This window comes from Dendropsophus ebraccatus, chromosome 1 (assembly GCF_027789765.1).
Source record: "Dendropsophus ebraccatus isolate aDenEbr1 chromosome 1, aDenEbr1.pat, whole genome shotgun sequence".
NCBI classification, from domain to species: Eukaryota; Metazoa; Chordata; class Amphibia; order Anura; family Hylidae; genus Dendropsophus; species Dendropsophus ebraccatus.
The window spans coordinates 126,245,901-126,270,568 of NC_091454.1; positions in this window are offsets into that span (position 1 = coordinate 126,245,901).

Here is a 24,668-nt window from a genome sequence, read left to right on the forward strand (position 1 = left end):
TCACACACACTCAGCTGTACAAACATATCCAGAAGCACACACAATGTTATATCAACACACACACACACACAGGGTAACACACATACCTCTGCTGCTCTGTACTTAGACGCAACCATTTAATGAAGGACCTGAGTTGAAGGACCTTCGCTGATGTCACAGTCATGGGACTAATCACATGACTGTGACATCACCGAAGGTCCTTCAGTAGGTTGCCATGTATATTCCCTCCCGATTTCTCTCCTGCAGGGCACTGATCTCACTGATCAGTATCATCAGGAGAAGGGAGAGGACTGCACAGATGATGCAGCCTTCCGGACCATCAGGGAAGGAGTCAGGGTGGTCTGACTGTGTTGGGCTGCCCTGTCTCCTGTATATAAGATGCAGGCACATTTTAGCAAGATATTTTCTTGCAAAAAAGTGTGTCTTATAAAGCAAAAAATACGGTAACTACAGTACTGGGACTATTACAGAAGGATGAATTTGCTAACGCATGTTCTTGTAAAAGTGTCAAAAATTTGAGAATCACAATTTAAAAAAAAATGTCAGTCAGTCAATCCTCTAATCTAATGAAACCAACTTTAATAAAACAGTTGTAATGGAGTGCGAGCACTGATCATGTAAAGCACACACTCAGTTCTAATGAAACCAAATTTGTTTAACACAGTAGGAGTGAAGTGCGAGCACTGATTATGTAAAGCACACACTCAGTTCAGTAATGAAACCAAATTTGTTTAACACAGTAGGAGTGGGAGCACTGATTATGTAAGGCACACGCTCCATTCACTTATCCCAGTAAATTGGTATAACTCAAAAGGAGTTTACAGTGCCCAGTGAGTGAATAATATGGACTGTGTCTTTACTGATCCCAGTGAATTCCTATAGGCACCAAATTACTTAGTAAATTGGACACTTGGTTGGCAGCTACAACAAACAATCACCCACAATTAGCCCTCCTATGCCTTCTCTACTCTTTGTCCCTGTTGCTCTGTTAGTCTCTCCCTACTCTTACTGCCTGCTGCGATCCTGCTCTCTCCTCCACACACAGCTGACTGGCAACCTCCTCATTTAAAAGTTGAGGAGGAGGTGCTGACATCACAGTGGGGCCTGCAGCTAGTGGATGGGTGCTAGGGATCATGGTTAATCCCTTTCTTCTGCCCAGTGACGCTCCCGAAAGCATGTGCGGCCGCCATTTAGTTTTTTGTTTTTTTTGTGAATTTCCTTAACGAATAGGCGGGAATTAGTTTTTCAAAAGAAAGTAAATTGACGGCCCAATTCGCAACAAATTTTGATTCGCCAGCTATGCTTTGCTCATCTTTCTTTGTTACATTAATTTTATTAGAAATATAATTAATTAATTAGTAGATATAGCCAAAGTACAACCTTTCGAAGTTGCCAAAAAATGTAGGGAAATCTGTCTATGCTAGGCTAGCTGAAAAGTTAAGAGATGAAAAAATAAAATCATACTCATAGGTTAAGTCCAAGAAGACTGTATTTACACATGGTGAACTTGCTGATGCTAAAAATTCTGTCACTGAAATTCAGTTATGTTCATCTGATGGGGGCAAGGTAGTGTACACTTAGGCCCTAATACAGGAGCCAATATTTACTAAGAATGAGTACTGATCTAGTAGATTGCCATTAATTTAAAGTGTACCTGTCATCAAAAATAACTTTTAACATGTCACCAGGCACAGTGGGTCTCAGCAGTGATAGTAATATTGTACTGTATTGATATTCAAAACTTTGTACAATTACATCTTAAATTACTGCATTAAATTACTGCATTAAAAGTCACATAATAGTAAGATGACTTAGCTTTGGCATAAATGAAGTTACAGCACAGCAGATGTCACCAAGTCTGGTGTGTGCCAGTATAAACCTAACCCTGCCTACCATTTTTTGTGATGCTACAGTGAAAAAGAAGCCATTCAGGCACCAGCAGATGGACATTCAAATATTCCAACCAGATGGGCCACAAGAAAATGTTTACTAAGAGCACAGAGTATTGCTAAAATAGAGTTTCATCTTCAGACTGCACAATATGCAGAAATAAAACATGTTTTTTTTACAAGATGTAGGTTTCTTTTAAAGTTGTTAGTTTATGCAGTAAAAATAAGCTGCAGGTGATTATACAGAGAAATACTACGCTATAGAGAAAGCTGTATTTGCAGTTTTTTATTGCTGTAGGCAATGCATACCCCTGACAAACATATACTTCAATTTACTAAATTTCATCTGAAAATATATTTTCCTTATGCTTTTTATGCATAGTAAGGTAAGGCTAGGTTCACAGACCATTAAATAAAAGCAAAATATGACAGATTAAGAAACGTCTGACTTAACAAGACTGAAATAATGAGCATTATTTGGACTGACAGACATTATTCTATTTTGACCATAGACTAAGGTTTATAGTTAAATCCAAAATAATCAATGTTTTGTACTTACATTTATTTAAAAATGCTCAGAGGCTAATCACTCTCCGTACCTGGTGGAGAAGGTCCCAGACACCTTTGACAGCTGTTAGCTGAAGGAATGCTCAACCAACAGCTAGGTCGCACCTTAAGGCTATGTTCACACTACGTAAAATAACAGCCGTTACGATCGTAATTCTATGGCCGTTGTTTTGGCCTCAAAATAACGGCCGTTATTTTACGTAGTGTGAACATAGCCTAAACCTTCACACATAAATGTTTTCTTGGGAGAATGTTTATGTGTTCTGAATGAGGAGAGAGCCATCTGCAGGACCATCTAACTGTCTAATGTTTATGGTGGCCTCACAATTCTGCCCCAACAGATGTCAAGGGAGAGTAAAGAGAGCCTTATATTTTGTTTACCATACCTGCTGCTTGCAGCCATCAGTAGAAGGAGTATGTCTGACCCCTTTTTTCTTAAAAAGATAAGCCACAGACAGATTTAAACCTCTCCTCTCCATAGAGAACACGGGATTGCTCAGCTAAGCCTTCCTGTGCCCATGTAAACAGGGGGTGCTGCTATCCAGCTGACCTTCTGTACTCTTGGGGGAGTGTGGAACATCACATATAAAAATCTTTGTTTTTTACATTATCATGACATTATCTATTTGTTTTCTATTATTTAACTACTACTACTACTACTACTACTAATAATAATAATAATAATAATACAATACCAATACATTCTGCATGAATACATAAAGAATACTATTTTCAGAATGTTTCCGAACCTAGTCAATGGATCTGTTTGCTTGGTTTTGAACAGAACTAAAGTGAAGAGATCTTTCAAGAAGGAAATATAAAAACTTTGCAGATGTTACCCTGCTCAAATTTATATCCAAGACCCAAGTGTCACTGTGGCCAAGAGACGTGGGTAGACTGTTGTAAAACCTAATTCTCTTTTTTTATTTCTAGACAATCAGTAATACAGATATTTACTTCCTTAGTGCCCTAGGACACTTGGGATGTACGATTTGACACTGAAGAATGAGACATTAACCTGTTTAGTACTCAGAAATGCCAGGAAAGTAAGAACTATCCTTTAACTACTTATTATTAAAACCCTTTCCCTTTTTGTCTAATCAAGGGGTTAAAATTTTTTAAAGTCCTTGATTTATTGGAACCTGAGTGTTGTATGCAGTGTTTATCTAGTATCATGGTTCTTCGATCCTAAATACTTTAAAACTATTAAAACTGTTTAACCCCTTAACGACATCGGGCGTAAGTATACGCCCCCGCAGGGTGGGCTTTAACGCAAACGGGCGTATACTTATGCCCGATATTTCTCCGATCGCTGTGTGTTCACACACAGCGGTCAGGGAAGATGGCCTGCTATAATGTATAGCAGGCCATCTCTGCTCGTCGGCACGGGGGGGGGGTGATTAACCCCTCCCGTGCCGACGATCGCTGCTATATGCTGATCAATACAGATTAGCATATAGCAGCTAAATACAGCTTTCGGGGTCATCGGTGACCCGGAAAGCAATGGCGATTGGTGCTGTCCGAGATAGCACCAATCGCCATAAGTGTCCCCACCAAAGATGGCGCTGATGCCACCCCCACGATCGCCGTGATAGGCCGGCCAGTACCGGCCGGCCCATCATGGCGATCAAACTGTAAAAAAAACAGTTTTGTCGGATTCTGCACCCCTCAGCTAGGTAGCTGAGGGGTGCAGAACAGGTGTGTGTGGTGCAGGTGTACCATACTCACCTGATCTGGGCGTCCGGAGCGAAGATCTGCGGTCCGCGCCGTCCTCGCGTCTTCTTCGCTTCACTTCCGAGTTCGGTCGTCCAGCGTCGGAAATCTTCGGAAACGTTCGGGTCCTCGGGTTTGGCGGGTCTCGGCAATCTCCGGCAGCGTCGCTCTACTGCCCCCTAGCGGCTGATCAGTGAATATCATTCACTGATCAGTTGCTTTGGGTTAAAAAGATTTATTATTTTTTTTCCCATTTTTTTTTTCTTTTTTTGCGCCCTAACGCCGCTGAGTGCTGATCAGCATCGCACATAAGTGCGCCGCTGATCAGCAACTCCTCCTTTTTGGCGTAGGGGCGTTTTTCCCCCCTATATCCTACCGCCACTGTCTGCTGATAAGTGCCGCACATAAGTGCTGCATTTATCAGCAGCTCCTTTCTTGGCGTAGGGATATTTTTTCTTACTGTCAAAAAAACACGTAAAAAACACTACACTACACCACACTACATGGAATAAAGTTTTACACTACACCACTACACATTTACATACCACATATACTAATCCCCGTATAAAGATGGCCCCCAGGGTGTTTTCGGTGTCGGACGCATACGCTATTATTGCCTCCGACACCGAAACAGCCAGTGAGGATGAATGGTGGGATCCTTCGTTCCTCCATTCATCCCTATCGCCCTCATCATCCAGTGACGTGTCTGGGGGTAGCGTAGCGTACGCTGCCCCCCAGACACGTCTTTTCCGCCAGTACCGTCCCAATAAGAGATCACGGTATGGCGTGAAATTCTACAAACTCTTTGAGCGTACCTCAGGGTACACTTACAGATCCAGGGTACGCGCACTCTGCGGAATGGCGAAGGATAACCCTTTGTGCATTCCGCAGCTGGCACCCGCCGGCGGACTGATGGAGGCGCGCGTCTCCACCCGTGTCATAGACTCCATTCTATGCACGGGCAGATTCCGTCGTCCGTCCAAAGAATGAACACGTTCATTCTTTGGACAGAGGGCGGAATCTGCCTGTGCATATAATGGAGTGTGACACGAGCGGAGACGCGCGCCTCCATCAGTCCGCCGGCGGGTGCCAGCTGCGGAATGCACAAAGGGTTATCCTTCGCCATTCCGCAGTGTGCACGTACCCTTAGAGTGTATGAAGGAAGGGACACCCGAATACAGCCCCCAGATGCCCCCCCCATCCTCCGAGTTAGTGGGGAGATCATTCGGGAACTGATCTTCCCACTGCTGGATAAAGGTCACCACCTGTACGGGGATAACTTTTATACCAGCACCCCCTCTTCTGGTCTCTCGCTGCCCGAGCTACTGTAGCTTGCGGCACGATCCGAAAATATTAGAAGCAGTAATAGAGCCCTAATATTTAGCAGCCATGGAGTGGACCCAGCACTTCTGGATATGAAGGACCCCGTATCGCACCAGGACAACATTTTCCAGGTGACGTCCCCCACACTGGAAAAAGGGAGACCCCAGAAGAAGTGCAGAGTGTGGCGTAACAGGGGGATCAGGAAGGACACCATTTTCTAGTGTAACGCCTGTCCTGATCACCCCGGCCTCTGCATACTGCATCGCTTCAAGGCGTACCACACGTCATCGGAGTTCTACATTATCTAAATTCTATCCCTTATTCCTATTTCAGAGGTCACGATGATCCAGGGATTATTCTGACTGCCATTATGGAGTTGGGAAGGAATTTTTCCCCTGTGATGAGGCTACTGTCTGCCTCACGAGTGTTTTTTGCCTTCTTTTGGATCAACATAGGTTGAATTTGATGGACACCTGTCATTTTCAACCTTATAAACTAATAATTGGCCTAAAACCCCCAAATAAATTAATAATTGTCCCTTTTCCCCAGCTAAATAGGTATGGCCGCCATTCCCATTAGAGGATACCATGATGCAATTACAAAGCCTCTGTGCGGCCAGGACAGTAGAAACCCCCCACAAGTGACCCCATTCTGGAAACTACACCCCATAAGGAATCTAACGAGGGGGGCAGTGGGGATATGGCCCCTGGTGACGACCACATTTGGGCCGTGAAAATGAAAAAATTGTATTTTTTATTTTCATGGCACATGTTAGACTTATGTGCCCTTCACCAGTGGGGTCCATATGCTCACTGTACCCCTTGTTGGATTCCTTATGGGGTGTAGTTTCCATAATAGGGTCACTTGTGGGGGGTTTCTACTGTCCTGGCAGCACAGGACCTTTTTATTTGCGACATGGCCTCCATCCTCCATTCCAGCCTCTAAATGGCGCTCTGTCCCTTTGGTGGCTTGTCCTCTGGGCATATGGCACATTATATCCACATGTGGGGTATTTTCGTACTATGGGGAAATTACCCTACACGTTTTGTGTTCACTTTCTTTTTTAACCCCTTGTGGAAAAGGAAAAAATCAAGGCTAGACCAACATTTAGTGTAACAAAAGTTTAATTTTTACACTAAATCATTGATCTTGTCTTGATTTTTTCATTTTCACAAGGGGTTAAAAGATAAAAAAAACACTAAATGTGTAGAGCAATTTCCCCTGAGTACGGAAATACCCCACATGTGGACATTAAGCGCCATGCGGTTGCAGGGTAAGTCTCAAAGGGGAAGGAGCGCCATTTGGCTTTTTGAGGCTGGATTTGGCTGGAATGGATTTCAAGGGGCCATGTTGCATTTAAAAGGCCCCTGTGTTGCCAAGACAGTTGAACCCCCCCACAAGTGACCCCATTATGGAAACTACACCCCTCAGGGAATGTAACAAGAGGTGTAGTGAGCATATGGACCCCACTGGTGACGGGCACAAATGTGGAACAATATGGCGTGAAAATGAAATATTACATTTTTTACACTATAATGTTGGTTTAGCCTTAAATTTTTCATTTTCACAAGGGGTTAAAAGAGAAAAAAAAAACACAAAATGTGTAGAGCAATTCCCCCTGAGTCCGTAAATACCCCACATGTGGACATAAAAGGCCATGTGGGCGCAGGGCAAGCCTCCGAAGGGAAAGAGCGCCATTTGGATTTTGCAGGCTGGATGTGGCCAGAATGGATGATGAACGCCATGTCGCATTTACAGAGCCCTCGTGCTGCCAAAACACTGGAAACCCCCCCCACAAGTGACCCCATTCTGGAAACTACACCCCTCAAGGAATCTAACAAGGGGTGCAATGAGGATATGGACCCCTTGATGACGGCCACATTTGTGCCGTGAAAGTGAAAAAATGAAATTTTTCCTTTTCACGTCACATTGTTCCACATTTGTGCCCGTCACCAGTGGGGTCCATATGCTTACTGAACGCCTTGTTAGATTCCTTGAGGGGTATTGTTTTCAGAATGGGGTCACTTGTGGGGGGTTTCCAGTGTTTTGGTAGCATGAGGGCTCTGTAAATGCGACATGGCCCTTGAAATCCATTCCAGTGAAATCCAGCTTCCAAAAGCCAATTGGCGCTCCTTCTCTTTGGAGGCCCGTCCTGCGCCCACTTGGCACTTTATGTCCACATGTGGGGTATTTCTGTACTCGGGAGAAACTGCGATACATGTTTGGTGTTTTTTTTTCTTTTATCCCCTTGTAAAAATTAAAAATTAAGGCTAGAACAACATTTTAGTGTAAAAAATAGAATTTTTCCTTTTTTACACCACATTGTTCTGAAAATCTGTGAACCACCTGTAGGGTCCAAATGCTCACCGCACCCCTTGTTACATTCCTTGAGGGGTGCAGTTTTCTAAATGGTGTCACTTTAGGGGTGTTTTTTAGGTTTTGGCACCCCAGAGCCTCTGCTAACCTGAAGTGGTACGATCAAAAATGACCAAATATAATGGAGGCGTTGAAATTCACTAAGCGCTCCCTTATATCTGAGGCTTGTGGTTGCGTCAAGTAGCGCAATAGGGCCACATATGAGGTATTTCTATAAACTGCAGAAACGGGGCAATAAATATTAGGCTATAATATAAATATAATAAATATACAGGCCCCTCAAATACACTTTGAACCTGAACAGGTCCCTAAAAATATCTGATTTTGAAATTTTATAGAAAATTTGGAAAATTGCTGCTAATGTTTTAAGCTTCCTATTGTCTAAAAAAAATGAAATATAGTTCAATAAATGCCGCAAACATAAAGTAGATATGTTGCTAATGCTATTTAATATATAATTTATCTGGCATAACCATTTTCTATATAAGCAGAAAGGTTTCAAAGTTGGAAAGTTGGAAGTTGGATGCATTTTTTCACAATTTTTCATGTTATTTTGGTGTTTTTCATAAAGATTTGTTAAGAGTATCGACTCCATTTTACCAGAAATGTAAAGTACAATATGTCACGAGAAAACAGTCTCAGAATCAGCCGGATAGGTAAAAACATCCCGAAGTTATTAATGAATAAAGTGACACTGGTCATATTCATAAAATTTGCCTCTGTCCTTAAGGCCATTTCAGGCTCTGTCCTTAAGGGGTTAATACTGTTCATTTGGATACAACACAGCTATGTAAATCTACCTGTCTACAGGGTGTGGTTTTCATAACTATAATTTCTTGGGATTGCAGACAGCGGTCTTCTGTATAATGATTGGGCACTCCATAAAAGTATTACATTTCATCCTGTGTTTCATTACAGCCGACAGCAGACAAATGTTTAACAGGATAACAGTAGGTTCTTTATATCAGTGATTGATGATTGCCAATCTGTTGGATCGCCCTGATCTTGAAATATTTATAATTTTGTTTATTCAATGTTTCTTAAATATATGTCATAGAAACAATATACAAGATAATCATGGACCCCAGAAAGACAAAGGGGGAAATTTATCAAACATGGTGTAAAGTGAAACTGGCTCAGTTGCCCCTAGCAACCAATCAGATTCCACCTTTCATTTCTCACAGACTCTTTGGAAAATGAAAGGTGGAATCTGATTGGTTGCTAAACTGCTGAGCCAGTTTTACTTTACACCTTGTTTGATAAATCTCCCCCTAAGTTGCACCTAATTTAAAATATTTAGAAATGGCACTATACCCACACTGGTGGGCTGGGGGAATATGTCTGCAAGGAAGGCTCCAAAACTGCAATGTAAATTCTAACCCTTTTAGTTAAGATGAAGAGATAAAAAGGCTCAGCCAATGCTGACAAACGTACAAGTTATTACTTATGGGTTTATTTACTCGTGATCAAAGATGATAGATTGCAATACAGAGATCATTACATAGCCATAAATGACAAAATCATTTTAGTTTAATACCCACTTGTGAATTGTGACATTTTCGCTTTTTATATAATGTATCTAAATAGCTCGAGTGATATTTAGTTTTCGCAAGCATAGCTTCCTTGGCATTTTGCAAACTGGAAGAGGCTGAGCCATTTGCTTTGTTACTATAAATGTCAGATCTACAGGTTTATACTCACAGTCAGTAGTTTTTGTTGAGTTGTTATAAAACAATGTTGGGAAGGAATATATGTGTGATGTGCTGATACAGTGGTAGAACAGTTAAAGCCAAGTAACCTTTCAAACATGAACAATATATGTAAATCAACTATATAAAACATAAGTGAGCTGTTCATATAATGTTCATGTCAGCGGTAATTTCCATATGCTTTTATGTAACTTTATATACTGGATAAAAAATTAATAAAAAGTAACAATACTTACGTCATCCAATGCTTAAGTTGTTTAATTTAATCCAGTGCAGCCATCCCACCTCATGCTCTTTTCTTAGGCTCTCAGTTTCTACTTATCCTGCTTGATAGGGATTTGACACTTGATACTGCAGCTCTATGCGTCTTTATGCTCATGGACCTATAACCAGGAAAGTCCATACCCAAGTGTTTATGGAAAAGTTTGTACTGATACCCCAAAACTGTATTACAGTTATCATAAAATACTGTATGCAAACAAATAGATATTCCTTAGCACTATAGATACTGTATGTTTACTTTGTATACTGTAAGCATGATATTACACGAAAATATTATTTATTCAATACATTACATCTCCTAATAATAATATTTATTTATTTATCATTTATTTATTTTGTATATATCATGGTAACATATTTCATAGTACTTTACAATTGTGGGGGTACATTAGAAATAAATCTTACTTTCTGAGGTAATGCACTCTAGAAAACATGAACATAGGTGACAAGAACATGAAAAGGATTGAATGTGGGAGGTGAAATAAGGTGAAAGACAGATTAGAGTCTAACATAACCCCAAAATAGTGAGCTAGCTGTCTAGGAGTTATGGTTATACAGAGATGGAAATGTCAGGTGTAGGTTTGGAGCCTGGAGACTTCATCCTATGTGAATAGTTCAAAGGCTGAGAGGGAGGAAGAGGAAATGTAAGATGAAATAGGACCTGCCATGATTGGGGACCAGGACATAATAACTTGATGGATGTTATGTATTTTGTCTTCGAAATAGGAGACCAGGTCTTCAGCACAGAGGTCAGTAAAGGTGCCTGCACTTTGGGTTTGAGGAGAATAATGAGTTGTCAAAGAGACGTTTTAGGTTGTTGGACAAAGTACTGTAAATAAAGTAGGTTTGTCCTGGGTTGTACATGGCTGTTTTGATTTATATAAGTACTCAAAATTATATATATGAATATATAAAGTACTTACAAGACTATGCCACGTAACAAAAATAGCTCACCTTAATAAAATGGCTAATTCTAAATTAGTGGTTCCAGTGTCAGTGGCTTAAAGATTTAGGATCAGTTCACACGTACAGACTCGCAGCGTAAATCTCGCTGCTAGTCTGTCAGGTCCTCGCAGTTCACTGTCACTACATACTCGCAACTGTCTGAACGACCGCTGCAAGTATGTAATTCTGCCAGCCCCTAACCCCTTCTGCTGCTGCCCGGCTCCCGCTTTGTATACATTACCTCTCCTTGCTGCACGGGGTCCCGGCGTACTGCTCTCCCGCTCGGCCAATCAGTTTGTTGCCCAGCCGCAGCCACTGATTGGCCGGGCGGGAGAGCAGTACGCCGGGACCCCGTGCAGCGAGAAGAGGTAATGTATATAGAGCAGGAGCGGATCGGGAGTCGGGCGGCAGCAGAATGGGTTAAGGGGCCAGCAGAATTACATACACGCAGCGGTCGTTCAGACAGCTGCGAGTATGTAGTGACAGTGAACTGCCAGGACCTGACAGACTCGCAGCGAGATTTACGCTGCGAGTCTGTACGTGTGAACTGACCCTTAAAAATAAATTTTATTTAAGGCCATGTTAAAATGGTGTGCACAATGTAATACTATTGGCCCTCATTTAATTTCATAAAAAGGGTGGATCATTCATGTGAACAAGATGAACCTAAAACATTCAGGTTTTAAAATGTTTTTGTATTTTTTGTGTTTTATTTTTGCATTATTATTTAATATAAAATAATAAAATTTATGGAATTTGTATGGATTAAAATATATCTATAGCTTATAACATTAAGTTGGTGAACACTAAAAGAAACATAATTACAGAGGAACAGTTGCCCATAGCAATCAACTAGGCAGCCTCTCTAACATTTTCTTTCTCAATTATACATCATGTGATGGGTATGCAATTTTTAAAATACACAATATAGTATATACGCCCTAATTAATTAAGTTCCACATAATATAGGCTATTATTAGGTATAGTAATGAGACATATGTGATCTTCAAGTAAATACAAAACATTCCAATATGTTTGTTTATTTTTCTAGTTCACTTGAAATTCATCAAGAATTTTTCAATTTTGTGCACTCAAAAACATAAAAGTAGACAGAAATGAGAATATGTGGAGGTTTCTGATTAAAGAAATCAATAACAGCTTATGGTGGATGGTGACAAGTGTGAAGCCAGATGGTTTAGGGCTGATAATGAAAAAAGGTCAAGAAAACAAAGGTAGGGTAAGCATTCTTCAACTGTGCCCCCAGCCAGATGCAGACAGAATAATCAGGACATGCCGGTGCACTCACAGTAAGAGCAATAACTCTGAAAAATATTGCAATCCATAGTTCAGTGACCCCTGACTCTGCAATGATTACCGTGCACCTCCATGTGTACAGAAACGGTCTTCATTCAGCAATAACAGAGTTTATCTACCAGAGAGGCCAGATGTGTTGGATGAAGTAAAAATACACGTGTTTATATTACAGAACAAGCTGTATACCAGAACAAGTATAACTGTACATAAATCATTAACCATTGTAGATATAACAGATTTACTAGTAATACTTATATACATAAAATAGGAGAAGTGAGTCTTGGGCACTGTTCGCTGTAAACTCCAAGTCATGCCTTCCAGAAACAATTTGTGCCCATGCAGATTTAGGGAGATCCTTAACATCCTAGCACTGTCTTCTGAAAGTGTGCGGCCTCACAGCGCTATACACAATAGGGTCCTATTTCCCCCATTTACTACATGTTCTTATATAGTGTACCCGGGAAGAGGGTGCCTGTCGCTATAGCACAGTACGACAGCCTCTGTGCAGTAAGCAGTAATTGCTTGATCAGAGCAGGGGATCGGGAACTGCAGGGCTTAGACAGCCCTGTAGTTCCCAACACAAATGTTGTTGGCAGCATAGGGGCCCATGTTGCCCCCTGCCACTTAATGGAAGTTGGGTAATAGAGAAAAAACTATACATTAGTTTTAAAGAAATTATATTACAAAGTAATATAACTTTATTAAACCAATGCATTAGCAAAAAAAAGTTTTTGGTCTCCAGAGCACCTCTGTAAGGTTATGTGTCTGTAGTATGACTAAATGGGTAGTGTACCATACACATTTTTTATGATCTCTAAAGTTTTGGTGCTTTACAAGAGTCTGTTTCTTGATTCTTCTAGAGATGAGCGAAGCGAATCCGGCTCTGCGAATCAAACTGTCAATTCGCGTCACTCTGCAAATGAAAGAAAATTCACAAAATAATTAAATGGTGGCCACACATGCTGTCTGGAGAGTGTACATGCTGTCTCATCTCTAGTAGAAACAATCACATCTAGTGATGAACGAATAGTGAGATATTCAAATATTCAATATTCGCACGAATATCTCCCGAATATTCGAATATTCGATCCCATTAAAGTCTATGGGAACAAGTATTCGATTTTTGATAAACATCTATTCGACCACTTGGAGGTAAAAAACAGAAGCTGGGGGATTTGATTGCGTATCGAATATTTATCGAATATTCGGTGAACTATTCGATAATACTCGATAGATCGAATACCTTACTATTCGATCGAATATCTATTAGATAGAACAGTATTCGCTCATCACTAATCACATCCAAAAACAGACTGGGCAGGAGAAAGGGATTAGCCATAATCCCTAACGTCCTGTCCAATCAGCTGCAGGTCCCTTCCCTCTGTGATGTCAGCACCTCCTCCTCACCCTCTATATAAGGCGGTTTGGCGAGAAATAAGCAGAGCTATAGGGACAGAGAAGAGAGAAGAGGAAGGCTGATTGTGGGTAGGTTGTGGGCTGATTGTGGGTAGATTGTGGGTGTATTGGTGGTGTATTGTGGCATCGGGTGGGTGTATAATAATTAGAGATGAGCAAACCTCGAGCATGCTCGAGTCGATCCGAACCCGAACTTTCAGCATTTGATTAGCGGTGGCTGCTGAACTTGGATAAACCCCTAAGGCTATGTGGAAAACATGGATATAGTCATTGGCTGTATCCATCTTTTCCAGACAACCTCAGAGCTTTATCCAAGTTCAGCAGCCGCCACTAATCAAATGCCGATCGTTCGGGTTCGGATGGACTCGAACCCGAACCCTGTTCGCTCATCTCTAATAATAATCAGTAGTGCAGCCAGTGTAGCCATAAACTGGGTGCTGTTGCATTCTCTGAAACAGAGCTTGTTTCTGACAAGAAAGTGAGTGGCTGCTGTTTCTTTACAAAACACTTTGATGGTGTGTTAGGTACTGTCACAAAACACCATCACTTAAGTTGCTGCACAGTAACATCATGTCAAAACTCCCTTCAGCCAGTGTCTGGGTGCATCTGCAGGTCCAAGTGACATTCCTGGCAATGCAGTGCCAGTGCCATCTGTACGCCAGGTCCTCCTCAGTTTCTCACAATGGTTGGACCCCTAAACATTCAAGGTAGAGAATGTCATGAAGGAAGGAGAAGTTAAGCCGTCCCATGAGAGCAGTGAGGGGAGTAAGACAGGGGCAGGTTATAGCCGCAGTATAGGCTTATACTGAATGTCTGACGATTAGTGGGGGGGGAGGAGACCTTTGTACCTGACTATGATTAGGAGGAGGTAGAAGATGATGACGGGGCAGACCCCCCCCCCCCCCCCCCCCCCGGGCAGTTATGTGTAACACTATCATCATCAGAAGAGCAGCAAAAACAGTTTGTGCCACCGACCCAACATCCGCTTCCATCTAAGGCTGCTAGGTCAGGAGCAAAAAGGGCAAGGAAGGAACGTGTAGGCCCAAAACAACAAGGCTCTGGCACAGAAGTTCCATAAGGCTGCAGTGCCATTTAGGAACAGCTCAGCACCAGTGAGGAGGAGCCAAGCAGTGTGCCACCCCGCAAGACTGTGCTCAACAGTGTGGCAGTTCATCCGTGCAGGTGATGGAAGAGACAATTCTGTCACCTGCAACATCTGGCAACAGAAAGTGGGTTAGGTTTGGGTCCAAACCCCGGCACCACTTCCATAAGGAAACACATGAAGAAACACCACCTCACTGATTGGGAGAAACATGCCCCCCCCCCCCCCCGTCAAAAAAAAAAAAATAATAATAATAATTCTTCCCCCACTTTTATTTATTATTATTATTATACATAAAAAGTAAACTTTGCCCTGAAATTTTTTATATAGACCTTTAAAAAAACCTTACTAAATTAATAAATATTTTTTAAAAACCCTGGGAGAGTTATCAAACTGATGTAAAGTAGAATTGTCTCAGTTGCCCCTAGCAACCAATCAGATTCCAACTTTCATTTTCTCACAAATGTGTGAGGAATGAAAAGTTGAATCTGATAGGTTGCTATGGGCAACTAAGCCAATTCTACTTTATACCCCTTTGATAAATCTCTCCCCCCCCCCATTTTTAAAAATAGTGCCCATGTCCAATATATTATCAACACCATCTTAATGCCTCGCCACAGTCCAATGTGCAACCCATGCCCCAAGGTCAGGATTATCCAGATACACATTCCCACGACTATGTTTAAAAAAAAGGACATTTACCTTCTTGTTAAACATAGTGATGGGGTTTCAACCCTGGCACTTGTGCCAAGGAATCTTACCATTCGTGTCTGATTTTTCAAGACACGCGTGGTAACTGGACCGATGCTGTTCTTGGGGTTTTTAAGATATCACAATAGTCCTTCGAGCTTGCACAATGGTTCCTTGTACTTGTGGTGTGCATTTTAATGACTCTTGTGATTTCTTCAGTACTTTAAAGCTGTAGGAAGGGTTCCTAATGGTGTATAAACCACAGATTATGATGTTCTCTGAACGTGATATAAGAAACCTCTAAAGCTATCTGTTGCTGGAAGGCAGGTTACCCTGCCTTATAGTGCCTTCATACGTCAATAGTTTCTTTTTGGTTTCTGTTGCCTAAAACCCTCAGCAGATGCGCAGCTGTATTTCTGCCACCTTGGGCCGAGCAGATAACACACAGTTCAGTGCGTAACAACCTAGTTCATCACTGAAACGGCGTATTTCCTAAAGTCTACAAAGTGCTGACGGGCATAAAGATCCGCTGATGGTTTTATGCAGCAGCCCTGAAGCGACATGTGAATGCATAATTAGGGTGAGGTTTTTTGGGAGTGACCAAAGCAAGGGTGAGATGGTCACTCCTATACCCCATCAGGGGTATCCCCCTTCCCCTCCCCTGGAGACAGCTTAAACACAACAAGAGATGCACACGTGGGTTGCGTCTTGCACTTTGTCGAAACAATAACTTGGTGTTGGTATGTATACGTGTCTTGAAAAAAGCCAGAGTGCCTGATTCAGCAAAATTTTTGAACACATTATTTCTACCATTTAAAAAAAAAAAAAAAAGAAAATAAACTACAATGGGGAAATCTAAAATTGCCACACTTTTGTTTAATACAACCAGTGTAAAGCCTTCTTAAATCTGTTCTTTTCTCTATTTTATCTCTTTTGCTGGGTTTTTGGGGGTTTTGTGCCTAGCGCTACAAGGTCGAAGAGATTCCTAGTGCTTCCATTGCCAGGTCCGGATGTCTTTCCCAGGCCCCTCAGGGTTGAACAGAGTCCAAGTGCTTCCACTGCCACATCCGGATGTCTGTCCCAGGCCCCTTAGGGTCGAAGAGACTCTGACTGCTTCCACTGCCATGTCTGGATGTCTGTCCCAGGTTCCTCAGGGTCGAAGAGACTCTGAATGCTGCCCCTGCCGCGACATCTCCTGCTCCACCGCTGTCCACTGCTTTCCTTGGAGAAAACTGATTTTACGCCGCTGCTCCACCGATGTCCACTGCTGTCCATGGCGGAAATTGGAGGATTGACTGCCTGATTGACAAGTTGTGATTTTCCAATTTTTGACACTTTTACAAGAGCATACATTATCAAATTTGTCCTTCTGTCATAGTCCCAGTATTGTAGCTACTATAGTTTGGCTATTTTATTAAAATTTGTTAGGATTCAATTCACGAATGTCAACGAATTTGACCCAAAAATTGTGAAGCTCACAAAACAAATTTCCTTCTGCTTTGCACATCTCTAGCTTCTACCCTCTAAAATACATATATACCATAAAGATCTAGTCAATTTTTGGTTTTGTGGTTCACCTTTTTTTGTTTTTTTTGCCTTGTAAGAGCTAGAACTCTTATTGTTAATATCAATATTATTGTTAATATCAATATTACTGCATGACCTTTTTAAAACTAATTTTAAATTTTAATGACATCCTTATGATAACTTCTAATGGGAAAAAAAATATTTGTTGGGTGCGACTGAAAAATAACCTGTTGTAAAACCGTATATGCAAGATTACAGCAAAACCAATGATTTTTGTTGTTTTGTACATCACCATCACCTGACCCCTATTTTTTTGTCTATGCAGTAATATGAGGGCTCTTTTTTGTGTTTGGAGCTGTTGTTTTTATTGGTACGATTTTGGGGTAGATAAAACTTTTTGATCACTTCTTATTCCGTGTGTTCTAGGATGTGAGTTGCCCAAAAATTGACAATTCTAGATTTCTAGTTATTTTATTTCTGTTGTGTACTGTAAAAGATAAATAACACTACATTTGATTACTTAAGCCATTTCAACTTTCAGCAATACAAAATATGTAGGTTTTTTTTGAACTTTTTATTTGTAATATCAGAAAAGGAGGGTTGATTAGAATTTTTATTTTGTTATGGGAGATTTTTTTTTTCTCCCTAGAGTACTTGAACATGTCAGTTTTTAATCTCTGGTATACTTTACTGCAATACCTATGTATTTCAGTATACTGTGAAACTACCAATAAACTAATACTGCCCACCTACAATACATTCAAAGAGTCTTTACACCTTTTTACTTTTTCAACATTTTTGCGGCATTGTGCTAAAATAAAAAAAAATCCAAAATTTTCCCCTCATTCTACACTCTTTGACAAAGCAAAATAGTTGAATGTATTGAAAAGGAAAAATGTTACATTGATATAAGAGTGTCGGTAAATGTAAGGCTGCTGTGGGACAGTCAGCATAAATCATGATAAATCAGGTGCCAAGAGGAGTCCACGCCTTCTCTTTGATGCAACCAACAACCCCATCCTGCCCCTAGTCACCCATCAGGTGAGCGGGGCGTACATCTGCCTTTGTGCCAACTTATTCCAGGCATGGGATTAATAAATATCCTCCACATTTTCAAGGATGGCCTGAGAAATTATATGTATAGAGTGAAAACTACATTGAGCTAGGTAATGCTTCAAGCAAATGCAGCTCATGTATTTATACATTTATACTTTACATAAATAATTAATTAATAGGGTTGATACATTGTTCTTACATGCATTCCAACTGATATCTGTTTATCTTTCTTCTGATCTTGCTGCTATCTAGCTGTCTAGTTTTGTAGTAAGGGCCCTATTCCACCAGACGATTATCGTTTGCATAATCGTTAACGATTAACGATCTCAAACGACCGCTATTGTGAAAGACCTGAAAACGTTCGGTCATTTCCATGGAACGATAATCGTTACTTATGATCGTAATTGCGATCGTTTCTCTTCGCTATTTATTCGCTATTGCGTTCGTATCTATTGCGAACGACCGAACGATGTCTTATTCAATGCGAACGATTTGCGAACGAGCAACGATAAAAATAGGTCCAGGTCTTATAAAGCGATCAACGATTTCTCGTTCGGTCGTTAATCGTTAACTGCATTTCAACCGAACGATTATCGTTCAGATTCGAACGATTTAACGATAATCTGAACGATAATCGTCCGGTGGAATAGGGCCCTAACTCTCATCTTAATGTGGATAAGTCATAAAGAATGACCTCAGGGCACACTGCCTGACAGTTTGTCAGACATTTCTGATAGGGAAGCTGTTATGGCTTTTAAGCATAGTGGAGGTGATTGGGGAGCAATGGTGTAATCTGGTTATAGCAAAACCAAAAGAAGATTCCAAGCCATAACCTTTTTTATTCATTAACAAAGTGGATGCCATTTCTCATATCGCCAGCAGCAAATAGAACTAACTATTCGCTTGACATCTCAGCAGAGAGGTTCTATGCACATGGGATTTCATTCATATTATGTCAGAGGTAATCATTAAAGATATTCTTGACACTTGACAGCTGAAGAAAGACATTCCTTGGTCTGACTTGTTTTCTGTCATGTTACAAATTCTCTTGGTCTGAGTGTTACCCATAATGAATTTTCCTGACGTCCTAATTTAGCTTGCACTGTCTTCAGGGAAACAAAAGTATCGTGTAAGATTCTATAACCCATGAGTACAGATCATTTGGCTTCAATGTTGTATACTGTGCCCTGAATTCTTGTGATGTCCACAGGCTAATATGGTATTTTTCAGATACCTAGTCACAACCCTAGTACAAATAGCACAGTGTATGTATATACCATAGGTGACGCTACCTTAGGTTTAAAACACTTGGAGCATTATGTTTAACAAATTGGCCCAGATGGACTAAAACTGTTTGCTACAAAATTAGAGTACACCGTCTTTATGGGGAATCCAAAAAAAGTGACTATTGTGGTGAGCCCTGAGTATTGTAAGAAAAAAAACTTTATTAGATATTCATAAAGTATGTATAAAATAGTGCAATTAGTCCCAGGTCTGTACAGTAGGGAGTATGGACAGGTGCTGATGGATTAGGGTACTGTCGGGGAGGTGGCCCTGTTGTACCCTACCTATCCTATTGGGGGGACCGCTGGGTAAGGCGTCCCTTTGCCAGACGGTATCTGGCCCTACACTAGATAGTCGTGTGATAGATGAGCAGGCTGTCAAGGGATATAAGATCAATGACTACCGTATAATGGCGGTCATTCATCAATGTGTAGTGAAAATGAAATCCCGAGACCCATGTGGTTGTCTCAGGTAAGTATACGTCATAGGCGACTTGTAAGATAATGTATGCTGTTCTTGCTATCTGAGACATTAAAAATGCTTCATAGGTTTCCACTTCCTCCACTTCCGACGCGTTTCCCCTAAGTAGTGTGCAAAGGTTCATCAGGTAAATAGTGTGGAGATGTTTGTGGTCTGGTCATCGAGGAGACAACCTTCATGTAGAAGCCATGTTTGTAACAAAGCATGGAGAATATTGATGTTGGCAGGTCCTGATGCAGGTTGGAGGGTGAAGCTGTATGAGTTCGGACAGTCCGGTCCGCAACGGCCTTGTGTTAATAGCGCAAGAGATTTTATGCACTTCTCCGGGATTGGTTGTGAGATATAAAGGTAAACCACGTGTGTGCCACGTGATAGATATGTATGGCGTGCAGATAAGTTGCAGTGGGTCACCGAAAGTATGTGTCCATGTCAGTGGTATATGACATGCAGGTGGAGCTGTCTCCTATGGGATGAGGAGAGGATGTATCTCCTATTGAGACAGCTGGTCGATGTAGCAGGTTTAGAGGTGCGGCGGCAGTGTCCTGTCCCGGGACACCGTCTTTATGTCAGAATAATCAGTGTGCTGTACTGTTTGCATCTAAAGGCTGTCTTTAGTAATACTTTAGTAATAACTTTGCTTAAAGTGCGCCAGAGTCAGATTTTGGGGTACGGTCATGTGACTTGTACCACAACTCCCTTTTTGGACCTGGCAGGAAAGTGTCTTTAAAGTGTCTAAAACCTAAATATAAACCTAGACATAAATGTGAAGACAAATCTCCTAACACATTATTACATCTTGATCATAATATTTTGATGGCCTTAAAGGGGTTATCCAGGCTTAGAAAAACATGGCCACTTTCTTCCACCACTCTTATCTCTCCAGTTTGGCCGGGGTTTTGCATCTCAGTTCCATAAAGGTGAATGGAGCCTAATTGCAAACCCCACCTGAACTAGAGACAAGAGCGGTGCTGTCTATAAAAGAAAATAGCTGTGTTTTTCTAAGCCTGCATAACCCCTTTAATAGAGTGACAATTACTGTGAACCATATAGACCAATGGTCTGTCTAATAATAAAAATAACCTAAAAAGAGATATACAATAGTAGTGAAAATATGATGTAATATAAAATAACAGGTGTTGATGTTTCTCATATTGTACATCCGCGATTGTACTACTCCACAGGATAAAAATCGACATGGCCACTCTTCTATCAAACATAAGCCATGCACAGGCAGTTTGATCCCTTTCTGGACCATCTCACCGGAGAGTGGCCTACAGGTAAGGCTTCTGATGATTAGCTGGAGTTGATTAAATTCTCCATCATCTCTTGTAAATATCTCTTTCTATTCACAGGCATTCCCTGGAAGCAGTGAAATGTATGCAGTTACCAAGGCAACTCTAGTAAATGCTATTACTCACCCTCTTATCTCTGAGAGGCAGGAGTTTTGGTATGCACAGAGCATAACGCCACTATCTGTTCCACTGGAACCTTGTAATACAACATGACAGATATAGATTTCTTTAACATGACAGTTGTGCAAGCAAACGTAGTAACCTCCAATTGCAGCACCGCAAGTCCACTACAATTGGAGCTATTGATTTTTGTCACATGTAATGAGAATTATGCAAATGCTCTGCATGGGAAGAAGTTATGTATTCCTTTTTAAGTGAAATTTTGTACAGTATTTTTAGATGGAGAGATTGAATAGCCGAAACAAAATCTCTGGTATCTCCAAAGTGCAGCCAAACCGGAACAATCTTTAGGGGCATTTCCACATGATAAGCATGCACTCAGCATTCATGAATAAATATATCACTAAATGCATTTCTCATGGTGCTAGGGCTTCCCTAGCATGTTTCTTCCTCCACACATTGATATCACCAACTAGCCAGCTCTACTAGTAGCTCCACAAAGCTTAACCATTCTAATATTTACTGTTAAGACTTAGTTTTTTTGACCAATAATTGATATAGGAGCTATGTCCTATGTTTAAAAAATTCTTTAAGGGTTTTCTTTTAATTTTCTATGTCAGTATGACATGACCATAGGTTGGGTAACCTGAGAAGGGCTGAGAAAGGACACAGACAGTGCGTCCTAATGTGATCCCACTAGTTGACCCTGCCTACTGCCTATGACTGTGGACAACCACAGAGACGGTACATACTTGCAGTAAGGTGAAAACACAATACAAGGACAAAACAAACTTACATACAACTTACATATAAGGGGTAGTCAACACCCAAGGTACAAAAACAGGATTCAAGAGAATAGTAAGTTAACAGAGCTAAAATCAGGTAAAGCCAGGTAACAATACAAGAAAAGATATGGAGATGCTTACACGCTAAAAAAAACCGAACCAGTGAGGATATCATGGCACTGATACAACTTACAGGAGATCAGGGACCTGGTCCAGGATGTGATTGGACCACATACACAGAGAAACAGACACAGCAAAGGTCAATGGAGAAATCAGATGTCAATCATCTAAGGAAAACAGAGGTAAACTGTTAAGTGGACAGAAGAAACTCAGCAGGGAGACAAATGTGGCGTTGTTCTGTGCATCTGCATGGTGTTGTTCTGTGCATCTGCATGGTGTTGTTCTGTGCATCTGCATGGTGTTGTTCTGTGCATCTGCATGGTGTTGTTCTGTGCATCTGCAGCTCCAGTGATAGCACCCACAAATGTACAGTGATGTTACTGGATCTTCCAATAGTATCCAATAAATCCATTAAATAGAGAGAAGGCATTCATTGGATTCTGACACCAGTAGGCTAATATGGTATCTTTTTAGTAAATGTTTTTAAAGTCCCTTTGGGCGGAATTGCATATTTTATACCATCCTTTATTTTGTGATATACCATATTCCACATATACCTGCCAAAGGGAGCCTGAGGGCACGTTTAACATGTTACCCTGACTTACATAACAAATGTATGGCACACAGGCAATGTGAACCCAGCCTAATTTAGTATTCTAAATGCATGTACATTGGTATACTGTAATATACATGTAGGCTTCTATTGTGCAGAGATATGACAATACTATGTTCTCCTGTGACCTTTACATTAGGATACAAAAAAAGTTTAAGACTTTATCCACATTAGCTAGAGGTGTTTGATGACTCGTCACCCACATTTTTATCTTCTAGCATATTTGTTGCATTTGTAAGAACTTGTATGCCTCTATGTGTGTGACCCCTTTATTCAATTTTCAGAATAATATCAGGAGAGCATTTTGCATAGATATTTGTGTGCTAAAATCATATTGGACCATGACTGGCTGGTCTGTTCATACTTTACTTAATAATGAAGTTTTATTTTTCATACTAAAATGCTTTTAACGAAAAAAAAAAAACGAACAATATCCGACATTGGCAATTTTAATGAACATCGTAATACAGAATATCTCGACTAGAAGGATTTCATTTTCTGCCATAGCAGGTTAATTATGTTGGACTAAACCTGGCAAGAACAGGTTGAAATCTCCTTTTTCAGCACATACAGATAAGACTTTAATTTACCCATCTGGAAAAGGATCAGTATTTCACAACTTGAAATGGTTCCTGATATAAAAAAAATAATGAATATTATGACTGACTGCAGGCCAGATGGTCTTATTTCCACCCCAAAGTGCAGTACAGATTTTCTTGTGAAATACAAAAGTGATAACAAAACCCAAATGTCACACTCTGGAATACCATTTAATGCCTAAACCGGAGGCATTGTGTAAACAAAGCTGGCATCTATTACCCATTTGGAAAGGCACACGAGAAGAGACATTTATAGTATGCTGGAAATCATAACTTTTGCAGTGGTTTAATCATGTCTTCACTCAAGCCATCTGGCCTACATGTACATTCATCCAAATGGAATCCTGCATCTTTTGTTCTCCTTACCATATACCTACACTTCAGCATGTGTCAGACATATTTTCTTATCATTTGTTTTATTTTTTATTTCTCATGTTAACATGTATTGAGATCAACCCCTTAATATGCAAAATAATGATACAGAAAATAACATTTCCACAAAATCTCTTGAAAAACTTTACCTTTGAGTGGTATACTTCACTGAATGTGATCATAGTAACTGTGTATAAGTAGCTTTTTCTTTTTTAGGAGTGGAACCAAGCACAACATATTATAGAGTAACTTCAGTTACCAAAGCAGCACAGTGCGGCAGATTTATCAAACTTGTGCTGGTAGCGTATGCCATGGAGAATTACTCCATGAGATCTAAGGGCAGCTTGGACTCCACCACTCATGCTAAGAATTCCTATAGCCGACTTGGGGATTTGTGTCCTTTATCCAAAGTCTGATTAATTGACAAAAATTAAGACACTGTATATAATTCCCCCAGAAATGGGTATTTTACTGTTCTAGAAGAAGTACAATTTGTATACAGTTTAACGCAAATTTTTGCAAACACCAGATTTTTACATCAATAGACTGGCGCCGATGCAGGGATGACGATGCCGTGGCCCTTTTTTTTTTTAACTGCTGCTCGGTTCCTTAACACTGCGCCGGTCTATTCCTGGTCACTGACCTGACCTGAAGCATTGGAGGCAGGCACTGGAGGTGAGCCCGCCTGCCTCCAGTGTGATTTTCTGCCCTCCCCTCTGTGATGCTGTTCCATTAGAATCAAAGGAGTCACGTCACCGAGGGAAGGGGTTTTGTCACACGGGGGTGGGGGTGGGGCGTCTCCAGTGTTCAGGTCAGGTCGGTGACCAGGAATGGACCGGCGCATTGTGAAGGAACCAAGCAGCAGTTCAAAAAAAGCACTGTGGCACCAGCATCCCTGCTTAGGCGCTAGTCTATTGATGTAAAAATCTGGTGTTGTACCTGCTGGTACATTTGCTTTAAACTGTATACAAATTGTACTTCTTCTAGAACAGTAAAATACCCATTTCTGGGGGAATTATATCCAGTGTCTTAATTATTGTCAATTAATCAGACTTTGGATAAAGGACACAAATCCCCAAGTTGGCTATAGGAAT